The sequence below is a fragment of the Peromyscus eremicus genome, chromosome 23, assembly GCF_949786415.1.
Source record: "Peromyscus eremicus chromosome 23, PerEre_H2_v1, whole genome shotgun sequence".
Lineage (NCBI taxonomy): Eukaryota > Metazoa > Chordata > Mammalia > Rodentia > Cricetidae > Peromyscus > Peromyscus eremicus.
This window is the reverse complement of record NC_081438.1, coordinates 3,273,954-3,294,317: the sequence shown is the minus strand read 5'-3', so window position 1 is coordinate 3,294,317 and position 20,364 is coordinate 3,273,954.

The following is a 20,364-nucleotide window of genomic DNA, read 5'->3' as shown; positions in this document are numbered from 1 at the left end:
TAGTGGGGAGTCGTGGGCAGTAGCATCCACAGGCAGGAAGCCGAGAGAGATGAATTTGGTGCTCAGCTCATTTCCTTTTTATTCAGCTTGGGACCCTAGCCTGTGAGATAGAACCTTCCATATTCAAGGCAGATCTTCCCTTCTCTGTTAAAATTCTCTGGAAACGCCTTCATAGACAAGCGCAGAGGTATGTGTCCTTCATATTTCCTAATCCAGTTGAGTTGACCGTCACACGAGATAATCACCCACTTCTTCTGGGTGGTCACAGTCTTTAACACCCTGTATCTGTCTGTGCCCCTTTCCTCCCCCCCTCCCCTGGGGGCCATAGGGAAGCTGAGGGAAACTCTGACCACGAAGACCACTTCCTCACAGGTTATTTTCTCTCCTGAGTCTGAGTGAGAAGATAACGGGCAGCTGTTACAGATCTTTCTGTGAACGGGCACTGACACTTAGTCATCTTCCCCTGTCTGTGTGAAGAGATGTGTGACATTCTGGGTTGAGCATCCTACCTTTCCGGCTCACCAGTCCCCTGTTGGTGGCGCTGAGGGTGAGTCTCAGGCTTCTGCTGTCACTAACCACAAACCACACTGGAGTGAATGAGGCGGCACACAGGAGTCCTTCTGCCCACTGACAAGTGTGAAGTAGGTTGACTTTCTAGCCATGGAATTGCAGCGCAAGGGAGCAGCTCCTAGAAGGCAGCCTAGCTACCCTGCCTGGGGTTGTAGTCCCTCAAGTCCTACAGCAGCTGCTGGGTGTGTCTGCTTGGTGACACTCAGACCTTTAACTTCTTCCCCAGCACACTTGGGACTTCTTGGAGAGCAACCATAACCATGCCATACTATGTCATATAACTCTTGGTCCACTGGGCTCTTTAAATGTTTGACTGTATTAATAGGTGAGGGCTTGATGAACGGCTCAGGGACTGGTTGCATAGAGATGGGATGGATGGACAAACGGACGGATGAATAGATGCATGGATGGATGGATGCCTTCATGGATAAGCAGATGGATACAGTGATGTGTGGACTGCTTGATGAATGAATGAATGAATGAATGAATGAATGATTCTGATGTTACCAACTTTGTGGAGAGTAAGACTCAATGTGAAAAAAATGTAGGAAATACAAACTGTGTTTGTAAGGTAGCCTTCCTTCTTCCTTACCGTTAGCACCAAGTAGGGACATCTCTTCTATGTTTGTTTGTGTGGTTTGTTGACCCCCCCTGTAGAATGTTCTGGGAGGCACTATCCTGAGATAGGGAGGGACTGGTTGGAACAGCCCAGGCTCAGTGCAGTCTCTCCCAGAATGCACTGGGCACTTTCGCACAAATGTCACCTTCCACCCCGAGCATAAACCAACCCCAGGGCAGCTGCTTGCAGAGGCAGCCACAGACATGATTCCACGCCTGTGGAACAGCTTTCCTGAAACTGGGGACACGTTCCATCGTTGACTCTAGGCTTCAGTTTTTCCTTGCGGCCTGTCTGTAGGTAGCAAGCTCCTTATGCAGCTGATGGGTGAGTGTTTTATCTCAGCAGACTCACACAAATGATGGACATTGCAGCCCAGGATGCCGTGAACAGGAGTAGTGACCAGGGCACAGGGGACCTGCTTCACATCTGAAGATTCACCTATTGGAACCTAGATGAATGAGCCCGTGCGGGACCTGGCTGCCTCTGACTCAGTGTCCTTGGCTCTGCAAGCCTCCAGGACCGTGAGGAGGGGTGTTTCTGTCAGAAGGACTTGACAATGGCTGAATCAAAGTGGATGATGGGAGCTGAGGGCGGTGGTGTGGGCTTTTAGTTCCTCTACCCTGGGACAGAGGCAGGAGGATAGCAAACCTGAGGCCAGCCTGGAATACATAGCGAGATGAGAGGGGTTAAGGGGAGAGAGGCAGGGGCAGGGAGTGATGGAGGGGGGGAGCGATTTGTAGAAGTTTGGTCTAGCCTGTGCTCTCAGGCGGATACATGATGCTGATGTTCCTGACACAACTGGTACCATAGGCTTTACCCTCCTGGAGCTGATGTGGCTTTGACAGAAGAAGAGAGCAGTGCCTCAGAGGAAATATAAGTTACCTCCATCCGGGAGTGGGAGCCCAGCTTCTACCCACTGAAGGAGAGGTTTACAAACAGGGGTAGGCAGTGAGGTGTTTACACTGATATGAGGGCCAGGAACATCTGCCCTGTTTTCTCCATTCACGTAGATGCCACAGTCCTCTGTATCTCAGCCCCTAGGTCTGCCATGTGCATTTAAAGCCAGGTTTTAATTGGCTACAAAAGCAAATATTTTACAGAATCTGAGATTGCAAACCCAGGAAGGCTAGTCCTCGGTGTCCATGGGGATCAGACCTTGGGCTGCTCAGGATAGGCGATCAAGTCCCTTTATAAGTTGATGTGGTGTTTGCCTAGAACCTGTGCACCCCCTAACATACCTGTGTGACTTGATACCTAACAAGGTAAGTGCTGGGCAAACAACGGTTACACTGTAATGTTTATAACAAGGGTAGGCTGGTGCCTGTTCATACCGATGTTTCCGGTGGGTGGATGCAGAAGGTCAAGGCTGACTTATCTAAATGTCTCTCATCCGCAGAATAATTTTCCCAGAGCTTTGATAAAAGTGGGTATCATCCAAAAGTGTTTTGGTTTGGAAAACAAAGCCAATTTCTCAGGGGTGTAGTAGGTTGGGAGAAATATTGGGGGAGCAGGCATTCAAGAACTCCCATTAGTATGGGAGGAGAGAGGAAGGGAGGGGGGGCAGGATGGAGAGGGGTGCAGGGAGAGGGTAGAAGAGTGGGCAGATAGGTTGGAGACGATAGACAATAGAGAGATTCATGCTCGATAAGTAGCCAGGTTGGACAGGTAGGTCACGTGTTAGCTGCTTTTCCTTTTGCTGTGATGAAGAACCACGACAAAAGCCACTGAAAGGAGAAAGGACTTATGGGAGCTCACAGTTGGGGGCACAGTCCACCTCAGCAGGGAGCTAATGGTGGCAGGAACTTGAGGAGGCTGCTGGTCACACGGGTGATCATACCACAGGGATGAATGTTGGTGCTCAGCTTGTTTCCTCCTTTTTATTTAGGCTAGGACACAAGCCTACAGGATGGTGACACCCGCATTCAGGTGGGTCTTCTCACCTCAATTAACCTAATCTAGATAATTAGACGGAATTCTAGACTAACCTAATCACTGGCATGCCCTAAAGTTTGCCTCCTAGTTGAACCTAGATCCTATCAAGTTGATAATCAATGCTGACCCACATAATGACAGACAGACAGGCAGACAGACAGAGCAGTAGACAGATAATGGGTGGGTGGAAGGACAGATGGATGGGTGGATGGATGGATGGGTGGATAGAAGGATAGATGAGTGGATGGATGAATGGATGGATGGATGGGTAGGTGGGTGGATGGATGGGTGGGTGAATGGGTGGATGGATGGATGGGTGGGTGGTAGATGGGTGGGTGGTAGACGGGTGGCTATGCAATTTTACACAAGAGATTGAAGCCTCCTGGAGTTTCAAAATCACGGGGCCCTTGAGCATGCCTGAGCTGATGGTAACCCTTCAAGACTCCAAAAAAGGAATCACTACAAATAAAAATCCTGGCAAGCAGTCCATCAGGAGGTGCACGGTCGCGGCATTGTGACGGCTTAAATGGAATGGCCACCGTAGGATCATATATTTGAATGTGTGACCCCAAGTTGGTGAAACCGTTTGGGAAGAACTAGGAAGTGTGGCCTTGGAGAAAGTGTGTCACTAGGGGTGGGCTTTGAGGTTGTTTCAAAAGCCCACACCAGGCGCTCTCTCTCTCTCTCTCTCTCTCTCTCTCTCTCTCTCTCTCTCTTTCCCTCTCCCTCTCTCTCTCTCTCTCTCATGTTCCCCACCATAATGATTATGGACTCTATCTACTACCTCTGGACCCATGAGTCTTTAGATTAAATGTTTTCTTCAGTAAATTGTCTTGGTCATGACGTCTCCTCACAGCAGTTGAAACATAACTAAGACAAGCATGAAGTATGAAGTAACATCACAAGGCTTGATCTGGTCCACTCCTTGCCCTGATGGCTTGGAATGTGGGGGTCACAGTTTCCCACACACTTGTTTTGTCTGTGCTTAATTGTTTGGACTTTCATTCAAACTCCATGTCTGCAAGGTGAACTCGGTACAGAAGGTCCCTGGCATTCCCTCCCGTCCTTTTCATCCTGGTCTTGGAGGCTTTCAGCCCCTCACTGTTGCCTACAGTCCCAACAACAGGGCTCTGCTTGGAGTCCTTGCTTCACAGTGTGGAGTCTTGTGTAGACCGTCTGTCCTGGGAGTTGAGCATTAACCCACTTTCTCCTGCCACCATTGATCCCATATCCACCCGGCTGTCAACGTCCCTTCAATCTGACCTTGTCCCCAGGGGAACCCAACAGGTTAAAGTCCAGAAGCATTTGCTGAAAAGTAGCAAGTGTGGGGGAGCGGACCCATAAGTGGAGAAGAGCCGTAGTGTCTCGGCCTTGGGCACTGGAGTCGGATCACCTGAGTCTGAAGCCTTCCTTCGCTTGTTCGAAGTCTTAGTCTTCTCATCGGTGAGATGAGAACAACGTATACCATCTGCATCCCACCCTTAAGGACCCAGAGGCCAGGCAAGTGCTGCAGACAGCAGCAGGGAGATGCCCTGTTTTCCTGCCTTCCAGGGTGGTGGCCTTCAGAGGCAGAGGATGCCAGGTGTGGTACTGGCTGCTACTAATTCTGGATGGCCTCCAAGCATAGCTCAGGCCTGGCAGACAGACTCTGCAGAGGAGTGTGGCCCCGTCAGTCATAGCTGACCACTCTAATCAGGTTCCTTGTGCTGCCATCAGTTCTAATAAAGCCAGGCTCTGTCACCAGACCTGTGACACCACCCTCTGGCCATGACCAGTAGCCCTGGAAAGGGGATGATGGCACTGGCTCTCCATGTCTGATGCCCAAATCACCGCCAGCTCTGTAAATGAGTGTGGTTCTGTGATTCTAGCCCCTGCCTTCCCCAGCCACTTTGGCTGTTTGATCCATCTCATCAATTTAATAAAACGTACATTCTCCCTGGCTCCCGCCGTGGCCATAGACAAACAGGAGCCCTCCAAAGTTTGAACCAGGCCAGCTTTTAATTAGGCTCAACATCAAGATCACTCCTTCCCGTGATTAGCATTTCAAAGTAAATTCCACACCTTGGGTCTTCAGCATCCAGGAGCAGGAGGACTTTATGTGAAGCAGGAAAACTGCACCATGAGTGAAGGCCACGATTTCAAAACTCAGCAGCTTTGAGCTGGCCCTTCTCTCCAGCACAGACTCCCTGCCAAAGCCTGAGGCTGGCTCCCTTCTCCTGTCTGCCCTGGGGCCAATGCACCAGCTTTGAGGCTCCAGCCAGTAATGAATAACAGACACCTCCAACCCCAGAGACTTGTCAATCTAGGACCATGGGCTAATTCCAACCAGAATTTATACACAGCCTCCATTTCTGACTTCTGCAATTACATAATCATGCTGCCCTGAGCCAGTTTCTCTCACTGGTGGACATGTGGGCAGTGTGATGTACTGTCCCTTTAAGACAATCATGGGTTCTCTAGTTGGCTGCACACCCCCACCATTCCCTATTGCCTGGGTCTAGTATGATCCAGTTCTGGCTAGATGCTGCCAAGAACCTTTGTCTCTGCCTCTTTTCTTTTGGACTGTCACTGGGTGGTGGGACACAGCCATCAGCAGCTCTGGACACACACGATTCTTGAAGCCATTGATCCACATTAGTTACTTTTATCCTTGTGGTGATAGATTAGCTGACAAAAAGCATAGGCTCACAGTATGAGGTCACGGTCATCATGGTGGGAAGGCATGGTGGCAGGAGGGTGAGGTGGCTGGCTGGTCACGTGTTGCATCTGCAGTCGGGAAGCATGGAGAGATGAATGCCGGGACTCAGTTCCGTTCTTCTATTTGATTGAGTCCAGGCCCCCGGCCCTAGGGATGGTACTTCTCTATTCAAGGCTTCCTTCTCTACTAACCTAGTTTATAAAAGAAACTCCTGGAGGTTTATTTCCACAGTGATCCCCTCATGTTGACGGTCAAGACCATCCCATGGCCTCAGCAGCAAAACCGCCCTTCCCTTGGGCTCAAGGAGGGAGCTCAGGGAAGGTTTGAATTGCTATCTTGGTTCAGGAACCCAGCATTGGCCCAGAACTGTGGTCAGGAGACAGTGTGATTAGCTACATGTGGCCAGATGTGCACAGCTGTGACTGGCATGGGGTGCCTTGAACACAGGGAAGAGGGCATAGAGTCCAGGGAAAGAGCCTGCACCAGCCAGCCATCCGGGCACCCAGGCCTTCCCCAGACAGAAGGGATCCATCCAGTGACACTTCCCAGCAGCTGCCTGAAACCAACTCCGCCCTCCCTGGAGCCGGCCGAGTCCATCTGTTTTATTCACATCCCTCCATCTAAGAACATCGATACCTTGATAAATTGATTCTGAATAGAGACAAAATGGCGGAGTGTCTCCCTCCTGAGGCCAGCGCCAGAGGGCCGTGATTGATCTCCGCTCTAGCTACAGGCCAGAACCAGGAAATTGTGTGTGGTCTGACTCTTCAGAGAGGGAGAAGATGCCTGGAGTGTGGCTCTGGGAAAGCCGAAGGCCACAGAGGGAAGCTGACCTTGAATTATTCAAGAATTCTTTCCTGGTTCAGAAAAGCTATTGTGGGGACTTTCATGTTCAGAGAAGACCTCCCATTCCCACACTGTTGGGTCTTGCTTCCCCATACAGTGAGGCGCCTGCCTCCCCATTCCTGCACCAAGATGGACCCCCAGTGGCCGGAGATTTTCTGAAAGGTGTTTTGACCAAAATAGCAAGAGTTGTAAGGACGTGAGTGGTTTGACCTTGAAGCCAGACTCCGCTGACCTCTAGTCCAGCAGCCCTGTGCACAGACTGGTGTCCTGGAGTCCTCCCTGACAATCTCAGCATGCCCTTCTCTGGGGACAGCATGGGAGTTACCCTCCTGATCTCTGTGTCTCGATAGGGGTACATCTACTCATCCCTCCTCCCACTGTCTCTCTCCTTTAAGCTGTCTGTGTGCCTACTTTACCCTTAGCATGTGTGTGTGTGGTACATGTGTGTGGGTACATGTGCCCATGCCTGTGCTGGGACTAGAGGAACTAGATAGTGGGTATACCGATTTCCTCCCTTGAGACCCTGTCTGTCCCCGAACCTGGAACTGGACTGGTGACCAGCAAGCTGCAATGATCCCCTTGTGTCTGACCACCCTCCTCCCAGCAGCAGGGTTACAGCAAGCCTGGTTTTTTTAATATGAGTCCCGGGGATTTGAACTCAGGTCCTCACGATGGTGTCATAAGTGATCTCACCTGTCGAGGAATCTGCTCAGTCACCCCAGGGCTTTCAAACTTCCTCTGCTTCACCCACTAAGAACCTTTCCCTCCAGGGCTCACCTGATTGGCTCCCTCCCATCAGTGTTTTAAGTCGCCGGGGCAGAGTCCCCCACCCCCACCCCCATCTCTCAAGGGGTCTGGTGGTTCCCAGCCTGCCACATGGTGGGCGACTTGTCTAAAGGCTTCAGTTGGTTCTTTTCCAGACTCTGCTCTCTGAAGCCCAGACAGAACAGGTCACACACAGGACCACGGTGAGAACCGACACGCCTTTCCCACTCTCTGTAGTCAGCCTGCGGTATCTACCAGCTCTGTAGCCGCAGAGTCTACCGACTGAAGAGGGGAAATATTCCAGAGAAACGTGTCTGTGTTGAGCATATACAGCATCTTAGACACCACTCCCTACAACATACATACAAGAGTCGTTGATCCAGTATTTCTGTTGTCGGGGAGAGGAGTCGGCCGGAGACGGTTTAAGATGGCACAAGGCAGATGTGCCCTCTGCGACTCCCACAGCTGTGTGTGAGGGACCATCTTCTCACCTGTGGATCCTGGAACCTGTCCTCATGGAAACCAGGGAAGCTTGTCCTTCACAGCCCTGGGCTCTTCTTCCTTTGATCCGTGTGACGCTCTAGACTGACACACAAGACCCATCACCCAACTGGAGGCAGCTCTGTGGGCTGGTGACCCAGCCCTACCCTGCTGACAGGCCTCCTGTGGGTCGACTAGAATTCCCTACCAAGATTTATGAAATTAATTTCTCTGGGATGCACTAAGGAGTTTACAGAGAGCCAATATCATTAGGTTAATGGTCCCCTATAAATTCTTCCCTCACAACCCGGTTAATCCACACCGGGAGCCCCGGTGGCAGCCTTAAGTGATTTTCTTTGTGAAGCTGTTATGGGCAGGTGCTGGCCCTAGGAAGGGCTTGCTCAGGGGCTGGTCCCTCTCCATCAGTCCCTTCAGAACTCTGGCTGCATGTGGGCATGGCTCCCCATCAGAGATGCCCCCCCACGAACATGCCAGCCGGGACCAGTCTGTCATCTTTCATTCCTGGTCCTGACTTCTCATTTACCATTTGGACATTTGATTTATGTATCTGTTTATGAAGCCAACTGCTTAGCTGGAAGCAACAGCAATAGGCATTTGATCAAATACAGCTGCGGATCCCATCTTCTCCCATCCCGGATTTATATTCCATCATTACTTAACAAAATAGAATTAAGTCGGGGGCAAGTCGGCTCTTGCATTATGCATCGGCCTCATTTTGTTGAGCTCTGCTTTCTCCTGGCTGAGGCTTCTCCGCGTTGGGGGAAGTCTCTAGAGGAGGGTGTTCTCGGTAATACTGGAGCAATTCGATTCTCCACAATGTTCCTGGGTTCAGGAGGCTGGCGGAGCTATACAAGGGGCATGGGTTTTATGAGTCTCTGATTGCCTGCGGCAAAGATGGTTCCCAGCAGGCTAATGCCTCAGACAGGCCCGGCACATCCCAGACAGAGCACTCCCTAATGTCCGTCCTCCTTAAAACCACATCTTTCCTTTTCCTTCCTTCCTTCCTTCCTTCCTTCCTTCCTTCCTTCCTTCCTTCCTTCCTTCCTCCCTCCCTCCCTCCCTCCCTCCCCCTCCCTCCCTCCCTCCCTCCCTCCCTTCTTTCCTTCCTTCCTTCCTTCCATCCATCCATCCCCTCTCTCTTCCTTCTATTTTCTCTCTGTGTGTGGTATATGCATATGTATGCACTTGGGCATGCACATATGAAGGTCAGAGGTCAACATCTTCTTAACTCACTTTTCACCTTATTTATTTTTTAAATTGCGTGTGTGTGGTGTGTGTGTGTGTCTGTGTGTATGAGTGTGTGTGTATATGAGAGAGAGAGAGCAAGAGGGAGAGAGAGAGAGAGAGAGAGAGAGAGAGAGAGAGAGAGAGAGAGAGAGAGAGAGAGAGAGACCATATGCCATATGCCTTGGTTGTCTTCAGAAGCCAGAGGGGGCATCTGATCCCCTGGAGCTGGAGTTCAGGCAGCTGTGAGCCACTCCGTGTGGGTGCTGGGAACTGAACTCGGGTCCACTGAAGAGCAGTGTGATCTCTTAACTGTTGAGTCTTATCACTCCAGCCCCAAAGACTTTGAAAGTTATTTAGTTTCTTTTGGGTGTTTTGTTTTGTTTTGTTGGGTTTGCCGGGCTGGGGATCACACTGTGGCTTCTCATATGCTAGGCACGCACCCTACCACTGAGCTGCAACCAAACCCCTCAACTGGATTTTTTTACATCAGGAACTCTCCCTGAACCCGGGGATCACAGACTTGGTTAGACAAGCTGACCGACGGGCCCCAGAGACCCACTTGCCTCCACCTCTATCAGAAGGGTCACAGACATCACCCAAACTGTCCTCCCTTAGCATGGGTTCTGAGGGCTGAACTCGGGTCCTCATGTTGCCACATAGCAAGTGCTGCACTAACTGAGCTCTTCTGCACCCCACACCCACCCGTGTTTGAGGTATCACTACTTGGACTACTTCCTTTGAAATAAAGAGACTCTTTCATCTAAAAGGCAGCATTTGAAATGGCTGGTCTCTGAGCATCTTTGGGGCTTTGAAGTCTATGATCCGTCGCTACTATGAGTGGTCCAGGGCAGAAGCAGCCCCAGGAGCTTGGATAGAAAGGAGACAAGATACCACCCAGCAAGGCTAGTCCTGGAAGACCCGGAGGAGAGACTGTTACAACTCTGAAGAGCAAGATGTCAACAGAGAACAGGGAAGCTCGGGACTGGCAACGTGGGTGAAGGGTTCTTGCCTGGGGTAGAGGAAGGCAAGGTTGGTTCTGGAACACTGGCTTGGAAGGACCAGCCAGGGGCAGGAACAACATAGATGCTGAGAACACACATTCTCAGGCCATAGCTGGGACCTTCGCAACCTGAAGCTCTGGAGATGGAAAGGTCCAGGTCTCAGATTCCCACAGGCTGTGCCCAAGATGTGATTCATGCTCAAGAGGAGTTCGATTCCTGAATGTTTTCAGGATTTGGCAAGAAGGGCCTTGTCTTAGTTCTATTGCTATGGCAACTCTTTCCTTTTTTTTTTCCCTCGACATAGGGTTTCTCTGTGTAACAGCCCTGGCTGTCCTGGAACTCACTTTGTAGACCAGGTTGGCTTTCAACTAACTCATGGAGTTCCTCCTGCCTCTGTTTCCAGAGTGCTGTGATTAAAGGCATGCACGACCATGCCCAGCTGTCCCACAGCAACTCTTATAACGGAAAACATTTAACTGGGGCTCCCTTACAGTTCAGAGATTTAGTCTATTACCATCATGGCAGGAAGCATGGGCAGCATGCAGGCAGACATGGTGCTGGAGAGGGAGCTGAGAGTTCTACATCTGGATCAGCAGGCCGCAGGGAGAGGGAGAGACACTGGGCCTGGCTTGAACGTTTGAAACCCCAAAGCCCCCTCCCAGTGTCACACTTCGTCCAACAAGGCCACACCTCCTCATAGTGTCACCCCATAAGCATTCAAACATATGAGTCTGTGGGGGCCATTCTTATTCAAACCACCACAGATCTGAAGCTGTAGGAATCCCTGCTCTTTCAGGCACAGCAGTCCCCCAGGAAGCTGTGTAAGCTGCTCTGTAAGCCTTGGCTATCCACTAGAGCCCCAAAGAGTTCTCCAGACTCCCAAAGCCCCGGATGGACTTATTCACCTGATGTCTCTGGGGAAGGGAGCGAGAAGATTGTGTGGTTCTAAAGCCCTCCCACGCCGCTGCACCATAGAGACACAAGTGAGAACTGAGTTCTGGTAGCGTGGACAGCCGGGACAGCTAGCCTCCGACTGTCTGGTAATGAAGTCTCCTGGGCTCCACTGTGCTGCAGCAGGGAGGGTGAGCGCACCACTCCTGATGGAGAATGAGCATACGCTAAGGATCTCTCCTTGGTGACTTTCAGTAACGATGGCTCTTTGGCGAGGATGCTGAGGCCCCGGGGCTGAATTTCCACACTTCAAACCCATCTCTGCCGCATCACACGGGACCTTGTTGCTCAACAGCTCTGGTACGGTTTCTCCATTTGTAGAAGGACAAATAGTTTGTGCCGTGTGGTTGCAGCAGCACCTGGGACTTAGCTCTGGGCGGCTGCATTAATTGCTGCTTGTGTGCAGAGCTGTGGCTCTTTCTCTTCCCCCATCACACGGGTCCACGAGTCCATGTGCTCACGAGTGTCCTGCCTTCGTTTCGACTGCTCTTCCACCTCCGGCCGTCAGCCAAGGGTGTCGGGGTGTAGGGGGAGCTCAGAGGCCCCCAGAAGACGCAAATACTGCTGCCATCCTGACCCTCTCCCACTCTGAGCACATAGAAATGCAAACCCAAAGCTTTGGATTACAGGACCTGAGTCAAAAACTAAAACCAAGAGGACCCCAAGTTGCAGAAAGGAAGAGAAATTCAAGGGTCCAAATGAGAAAGATATGAGAGCATCACGGAGTCAGCAAGGCAGAGCCAGGAGAACAGAATGACACGGTCTCAAATGGATCTGTGAAGCCCGGGCAGAGGAACAGCAAAGCTAATCCCCCTACACATACACACACACACACACACACACACACACACACGCACACACACAGCTGGAGGCAGCTCTGGCCCCAAGCTCACAGCAGCAGATGGGCCACTCCAGATCATAAATGGTCAGATATCCACTGGAAGAAACTTCAGGATCAAACCTGCACCGTGAACTTCCCTGGCTTTAGCCTGGCAATCTCCACGGAAAACCTTTGTGCCGAGAACAGACCCACAGTTCAAAATGACAAGGCCCCCTGAGAGTATGACGTTGAAATTAAGGAAGGGATTCAAAGCACAGATGCTCCGGGTGAATGGTTTATTTTAAAATGTCTGTTTTTAAGATGTCTGTGAGGTATATGTATGAAAGTATGGGTCAGCAAGATGGGTCAGGAGGTAAAGACCCTTGTCACTAACCCTGAGGACCCAAGTTCAAGTCCCCAAACCCACATGATAGAGAGAACCAACTCCCAAAGGCTGTCCTCTGACTTCGATGCATGTACCGTGGCACACACACACGTGCACACACAATAAATAAATATAAAAAAAAATAGCCAGGTGTGCTGGTACATACCTTTAACCCCAGTGTTTGGAAGGCAGAGGCAGGTGGATCTCTGTGAGTTCAAGGCTGGTTTGACTTACATAGTGAGTTCTAGGCCAACCAGGGTGACATAGTGAGACCCTGTATCCATATTTTTAAAATATGTGTTTTCTCTAAAGAAAGATAATAAACTAGACAATGGGTGGCGTGCACTATTTAGAGGAAGTGAAGATGAGCAGGCGTGTCCTGTATGGGGAACATGAGGTTGTCCCTACGCTTCATTTTTACCAGTTTTAGTTTTAAAACATGATGCAGAAGAGGGAGTCAGAGTGGTACACTGCGCCTTTGAGGTCTCTTCTGGAGATGCCAGCTCACTGTCTGCGTGACCTCAGGTAAATGACATTCAGCCCAGTGCCCCTCTGAGATGTCCTCTCATGGTCAGGTGATGTCTGCACCAAGTCACCCCACGGAGCAGCATGACTGTCTCAAATCAAGTCTAATAACAATAGTGGGACCGTGTGTGTGTGTGTGTGTGTGTGTGTGTGTGTGTGTGTGTGTGTTGTCTATTCTTTTCTAATGCTTGTTCATATCTTCTAAAAGCAGACTGAATAACACACACACACACACACACACACACACACACACACACAAAGTCTCAAAGTCTCAAATGTACCACAATCTCAATTTTCTGGGACAAGGACACACCGTCACTGTCAAATCCTACACCATGAAACTCGGTTTCATGCGGAAAATCATTTCAATATTGCATAAAATTTTCTTCAGGCGCCAGGCACAATTTGCTTATGACACAGACGTGATTTTTGTGTTCTAATATGGGTTCAGGGTATCTCATGGTGTGTGTTCAAAATCTGAAAAACAATGGGGCGGTGGTGGCGCACACCTTTAATCCCAGCACTCGGGGGGGGGGGGGCAGAGGCAAGTAGGTCTCTGTGAGTTTGAGGCCAGCCTGGTCTACAGAGTGAGTTCTTAGACGGCCAGGGCTATACAGAGAAACCTGGCCTTGAAAAAACCAACAAACAAAACTAATTCGCCCCCCCAAAAAAAACACCAAAATCTGAAAAACTCCAAGCCTTCCTGAGAAAGGATTTTCCATCACAATTCCGCCATGTGTCGATCACAGCGGCTGTGGGAATGAAACACAGATGTTAGTGGAGGCTTTCCTTTTGAAAACTAAAGTCTCGTGCAGGTCTGGTCCTTCCATCTCAAGACGATGTCACCTGGACCTGGAAGCCCGGGTGGGTAGGGCTGCTTTATCCCCACACTGGAGGCGCCCAGGTGCATGGCTTGTTTCTGCTAAGGCTTCAGTGGTGGGAGGGTGGGGTGTGCCGGTTCCACGGGACACAGAGTGGAGCTCTGCCCCTTCCCTGTCCCCACCCGACTATGCATCTCTTGCTTGTGGTTGCTCCTGAGCTCTGTCCCTTATATCAGAATCACTGGTGTTCACCACAATGCCTCCCAACGGGTGACTGGAGCTGTAGGGAGCGTGGGAATCCCCAAATTAGTAATTGTTTGGGGAGAAATGTGGGTGGCTTGTCGCCACCTGGGGTGAGTGTTTTCTGAGTGAAGTGCGGGACAGTCCTGCAGGGTTGGGTCATGTACTGTGAGGTCTGTGCCAACTGCACCGAGCTGCCGGATGGACCGCTGCTGTTGAAGTTAGGGAATGGCGATGGCTGTCATTTATTACACACCGTGGGCACAGTGCTCCTCAGATAAGAGCCCAGACCCCCCTTTCTTCACAACACGGGTGTATTTCTCTTGTCAGCAGCTTTAAATCAGGCCACGAACCCCCCCAGAATGGCTATCCATTGGTTGTAAATCCTACAGTGTGTATTCAGGGTCCTCTCTATACCCACAGCCTCTCGAGCAAGCCGTTGCCAGTCTGTAAACACCCCAGAAATGCTATTTAAAGCCATCTCCCTGTAAACCAGAGAGCAAATGGATGCGGTTGCCTCCAGCTTGCTCAGTTGTGCCTTGGATTTGCCTGCATGCTTTATTTAGAGTGTTGGATCCCGTTGCGGGCTGAGAATCAAAAGCATCAGCGATGGAGCGTGTGGGCTCCATTATGTTTTGTTCTGTGCCATATCTGCTGTGCTGTTAGTTTTTCCTCCAGTGCTGGCTTATACATTCAAGTGAGCACCGTCCCCTGAGAGGATAAATACTCCCTGCCCTACTCTGCCTTGAGCACCTGGTGCAGGTCTGTGGCATCCGCTGTGAAGTGGTCCTGGGGCCTTTTCCAGAGTTTGTGCTGGTTTATTGTTTTTTGAGTTTTAATTTGTCAATTTATTTATGTTTTCTTATCCCTTGGGAATTTCATACACGTATATAATGTATCAGGATGTGTCTAAATGTATCAGGATGTGTCTATAATGTATCAAGATGTGTCTATAATGTATCAGGATGTGTCTATAATATATCAGGATGTTTCTATAATGCATCAGGATGTGTCTATAATGTATCAGGATGTGTCTATAATGTATCTTGAGTATATCCACCCAGGGACTTGACTGGCCACACACAGATCAACACCTGCAGGATTTTTAAAAAGTCACAAATTTCTCATCTGAAAAAGGATTGATATCCAGACTGTATGGGGGGACTTGAGAAATCAATAATAAACCCAGTTAAAAATGGAAGAAGGATATAGATAGACACTTTTAAAAGAGAAGAAATTCAAACAACCAACAAATTTATGATTTACAATTTATGAATTAACTTCATTAGAAACCTCCACGAGAGCTCACCTCACTCCACTGGGACTAGGGTTATTACCAAGAGTCAAAACACCAAAATGTCCTTGAGGATATGGCCCTCACCCACCACTGGTGGGAACGGATAAACTGGTAAAGCCAGTTCATAGAACAGGATGGAGGCTCCTCAAGAAATGGAGCGATCCCTCAATTGACTCAGCACCGCCTTTTCTGGTAGCCACACCTTAGAGATGCCTGCATCTGTGCTCTGGCTGTACCACCCCAATCAGCTAAGGGATGGAATCTACCCAGTGCACAGTATCAGGTGAACAGGTTAAAAATGTGTTCATACATTATCCACTCGTACCAACCCCAAATGTTCAGGTCATTATCATCTACAACAAAATGGAGGTTGTCGTGTTAAGTGAAATAACCCAGACAACAAAAGAAATGTGAGTGTTTTCAGAAAATTGATCAGAGAGTGCAGCAGGGATTCCCAAAGGCTGCAAAGACTGGAGGATTCTGTGCACATGGGCCCGACCTCCTTCACAGTTTAATACACACACACACACACACACACACACACACACACACACACACACCCTTATAGAGAGGATTCACAGGCTTCACCCTGACCTGATCAGAACAGACTACACAGCTGTACTGTTTGACCATAGCCCATGGTCACATACACACATGGTGACCAAAATCCGAAGTGTCAGATGGAAATGCACTACCCTGATATGGACATTACATGGTGACTATGTCCACTGCACTCAAGAAGGTTGCAGTTAAAATGAAGAAAAGGAAGTTCTGGGCTGGGAAGATGGCTCCGTCAGCAAAGCCTGCGGTGTATGTATGACGGACGACCTGTGATTGGATCCTGGGTTTGACTGAGGGCTACCGTCAACCCCGTGCTGTGGAGGCGGACACAGGAGAGTCTGTGGGAGTCTAGGGTCAGTGGGAAATTGTCTCAGAGAACAAGGTGGAGTGCGATAGAGGAGGACACCTGATGTCACCTCTCTGGCCATTATGAGTACATATGTATACATACACATACACATACCACATAGCACACACACATGCAAACACATACACACATACTCATACACATACACTCACACATGCTCCACACAGGACACACACCACATGACACACATGATATACAGACATGTATACACATGCTCACATACACACCATACATGACACCTACTCACAGACATACACACATTACACATGACACACATCACAAATACACACACATACAGCATACACACATGGACGCACATGCAAACACATACACACATACATATATACTACACGTGATACCTACTCACATACACACATTCACACAGACACACCACACTCACACGTGTGCACATGCTCTCACACACACACCACTAAAAATAAAGGGAATTTCTGACCTCTAAACCTAGTCTTGGTTTACCAGTGTGCCCAGAGAAGGGAAACAACCTGACTGAGTTCACATGGGTGGAAAGAACAGTCTGAGCTGTGAGTGGCCTCTCTGGACCATCCTCCCCGAGCTGGAGCTTTCCACTTAAAATCCATTGTTTAGTATAAAACTGCACTTTTAGATTAAAAAAAAAAACAACAAAAAACAAAAAACTCCCCTGAAGAAGTCTGAGGCTCTGAGGAGAGAAAGGCTGCACACTGCTGCATGCTGGGAAGTGGGGGGGGGGCACGCTTCTGTCAGAGGTGGGGGCGGGGGGGGTGTTTTCCTTTTCTATTCTCTCTTCAGTTTTCCCAAGCGCTTCCTGGCTCAGAGGCGAAGCAGAGCCGAGTTCTGCTCCCTGGGAGTAGTTAAGTCCCTGGCCATGTTGTGCTCACAGTAGAGTGCTGCAGAACACTGAATTATTCACACCAAACAGGTCCCATTTGCTGGCAGTGTGAGCAGAATCATGGAGAATGACTCATTAGACTGAGCGCTTGAGGAAGGAGGCACCAGCCTGATCTAGTCACACTGCTGGGCTCCCGTCCCCAGAAGTGCCACGGCTGCCTCCATGTGCGAGGTGGGGGAGAGGCCATGTCTGCCCGTGGGCAGGTGCTGGTCTACCTGTACCCAAGCTCTGTCCCATCTCTGCAATGAGCTTTTGGACACCAAAGCATGTCATATCCAGGTCCCCGGGGAAGACAGAAAGACCACACTGGTTACTTGGGGGTGAGGGCTCTTCATATGAAGATGCTCATTTCTTTTGTTCCATCATGTGTGTGAATGTGAGAATGTGTGTGTGTGTGACAGAGGTGCGTATGTATGTGCAGGTGCACATGCCCATGTGGAGGCCAGAGGAGGATGTCAGACATCCTGTCTCCACCCCCCTCCACCTTATGAAACAGGATCTCTCACTGAACCTCACAGTAGACTGGCAGTCACCCAGCCCTGAGGGTCTGCTTGTCTTTGTTCCCACACTCAGTATTCACAACAGTGCCTGGCTTTTTACGTGGGAACTGGAGATTCGAACCCAGGTCCTTACACTTGTACAGCAAGTGCTCCTACCCTCTGAGCCATCTCCCCAATCTCCCAAGGGTGTTTTCTATAAGGAAAGACTTGGGCCCAAGGACCAGAAACCTTCTTAGACCAAGTCCAGCCAAAGAGTGCTGATAGATGGAAAGGGGGCAGGGATTTCCTGGGCCTTCATGTTGGCGGAAACATCAAGGAGTTGTGATTTGTAAGCTAGCAGCCACCACAACACTCTCATCCCTCTGAAACCCTCTGACAGGATGAACACACAGGTGGACAGATGTGGATAACGGGAGCTGAAATGTTCCGGTAGTGGCCAGTAGCCACACAATTTATGTTTAAATTCAATCCGTGGCGGCGGCCTGAGAGCAGCCTGACCTCACCACTGGGGCAAGTGCAGACACAGACGTCTTGAGGACACGTGTCACTGTCCGTGGTGCTGAACAGTCATGGCGGCCTGATACCCTGAGCATACACTCAAACCGGCCCAGAGGTGTGCAAATCAGACAGGGAAAGGTGTGTGAGGGTAAAAAAAAAAGGGGGGGCGGGGGGAGAGAGAAGGGAGGAGGAAAGCTATAGGCCGGAGGTGGGCAGGTGAGCAGGCAGGACCACCATCTACGAAGGTGGTCACCAGACCTGCCGCCCGCCAGTGCCGCCCACAGTTGCGTAGGCTACACCCACCCACCCGCGGTCGAATGTCCTGGGTCAGTCACCAGTTTGTTTTCACAGTCACAGGACAAACAGTATTAACAGTTCTGCATCATTCTGAGAATTGGGGAGAGCGTCACCTGGTGACGTCACCTAGTCCTGGGTGCGCAAGAACTCCTGTTTCTTGCAGCTGTTACCTCTGCTCCTGATTCTGCTGTGTCAGACCTACAGGCAGGGGAAGTTCATTCTCACGGCCCTCGGGTCACCCCTACTTCCCCCAAGACCCCCCTAACTGCTCCCCCGGACAGCCCTGGACTCATTCTGCAAGGCGCCAGGTCTTCATAGCTGACCTGCAGATGGCCTAGGATGGAGTCCGGCCTGCTGAGGCAGAAGTCTGGGCTGATTAACACCTAGTGCTCCATTCCGGGAGGTCCCAAGCCCTGCCCACTTAGTCTCCAAGAAAGTGTCCTGTAGGCTCAGGGGTCCAGTATTCCAATGAACCTGACTCCCTCATATGTGATTTCCCAGCCAAAATAGTTTTACATTTATTCATTTATTTGTGGAGGGGTGTTCACCAACTATGGCATGTGTATGGAGGCCAGACGATAATTTGGGAAAGTTGGTTCTCTCCACCAAGTGAGTCCTTGAGATTTAACTTGGGTAATCAGCCTTGTGCAGCAAGCTGCTTTACCCACACAGCCACCTTGCGGACCCAGATCTCCCAGTTGTTAAATGAATGACATATGCTCCATTGTCAACAGTCTGCCTGCTCCTCACGCCATCGTGTCCACAAGGCAGAATGTCTCTACATCCTGGAGACCTGTCCACCAATAAGGAGAAAGCAAGATTTGCGAGCCAGTGAGTGACAGCCCTTACAAAGCCCCAAGGCACTATCAGTAGCCTGCCCCCAGGAGGGTATGATGAGGGCACAGCTCACATGCCCCATAGGCCACTCTGGATACAGATCTGGAGCTGAGATACCCAGGGTGAAGGTCTCATTCCCCTGTCTCAGCTAATGCCATACTAAAAACTTGAGTGTCCTCCCACTGCCCCCTCCTCTGCCAGGGAAGCCACTTCACACTGTCTTAGACCCTCCCTTCCCATGCCATTGGTGATTGGGTCAGCATACCCAGATGAGCATGGATGGACCAATCAGATTGTCCTTCTCAGACCGGTGCAGTTAAGATGGACAGGTGCTAGGGGGTGACAATAGAGCTGAGCAGTTGTGCTGCTGTGGAGAAAGGGGTGTCCTCCTTGAACCAGCTGGTATGCAGAGAGAGAGGGAGAGAGAGAGACAGAGACAGAGACAGAGAGAGACAGATACAGAGACAGAAACAGAGAGACACACAGAGACACAGAGGGGGAGAGAGAGAGAGACAGAGAGACACACAGAGACACAGAGAGAGGGGGAAAGATAGAGACACAGAGACAGAGACAGAGACAGAGAGAGACAGATACAGAGACAGAAACAGAGAGACACACAGAGACACGGAGAGAGGGGGAAAGATAGAGACAGAGAGAGATAGAGACAGAGAGAGAGAGAGAGAGAGAGAGAGAGAGAGAGAGAGAGAGAGAGACAGACAGACAGACAGACAGACAGCACTCATAGTGGAGGCACAGGAAGCAGGCAGTATGGGAAAGACAGAAACAGAGGCCCCGCTTTAAAAGCCTTGGGCATCAAGGCTCCCTACCTAGATCAGCACCCATGAGAACCCCAGTCCTGGTCTCTGGGCCCTGGTGAGCCAGTGTTTCCCTTTGGCCAGCCCCGTACTTCTTTAGTCACACTGGGCACAGTTGGTCCACAGAACGGGACTGACGGTGTGTAGGTGGGTTTGCATGGTTCCCACAGACAGGAGATTGATTGTAAACACTCACTAGCAGCCCCACACCCCAGTGACGGCCTTGTTGGATGGTTCTCACCAACCCCACTTCCTGCTTCCTGCCCTTCCAGGCTCTGTAAAGTGTGGACACTCCCTGTGAGTGCCTGGTGTCTACCTCAGCCAGTCCGGAAAAGCCATTCTCTGCAATCCTGAGCCTTCAATGGGCAGACACGGCCCGGCTACTGCTGTCTTGAACCTGGC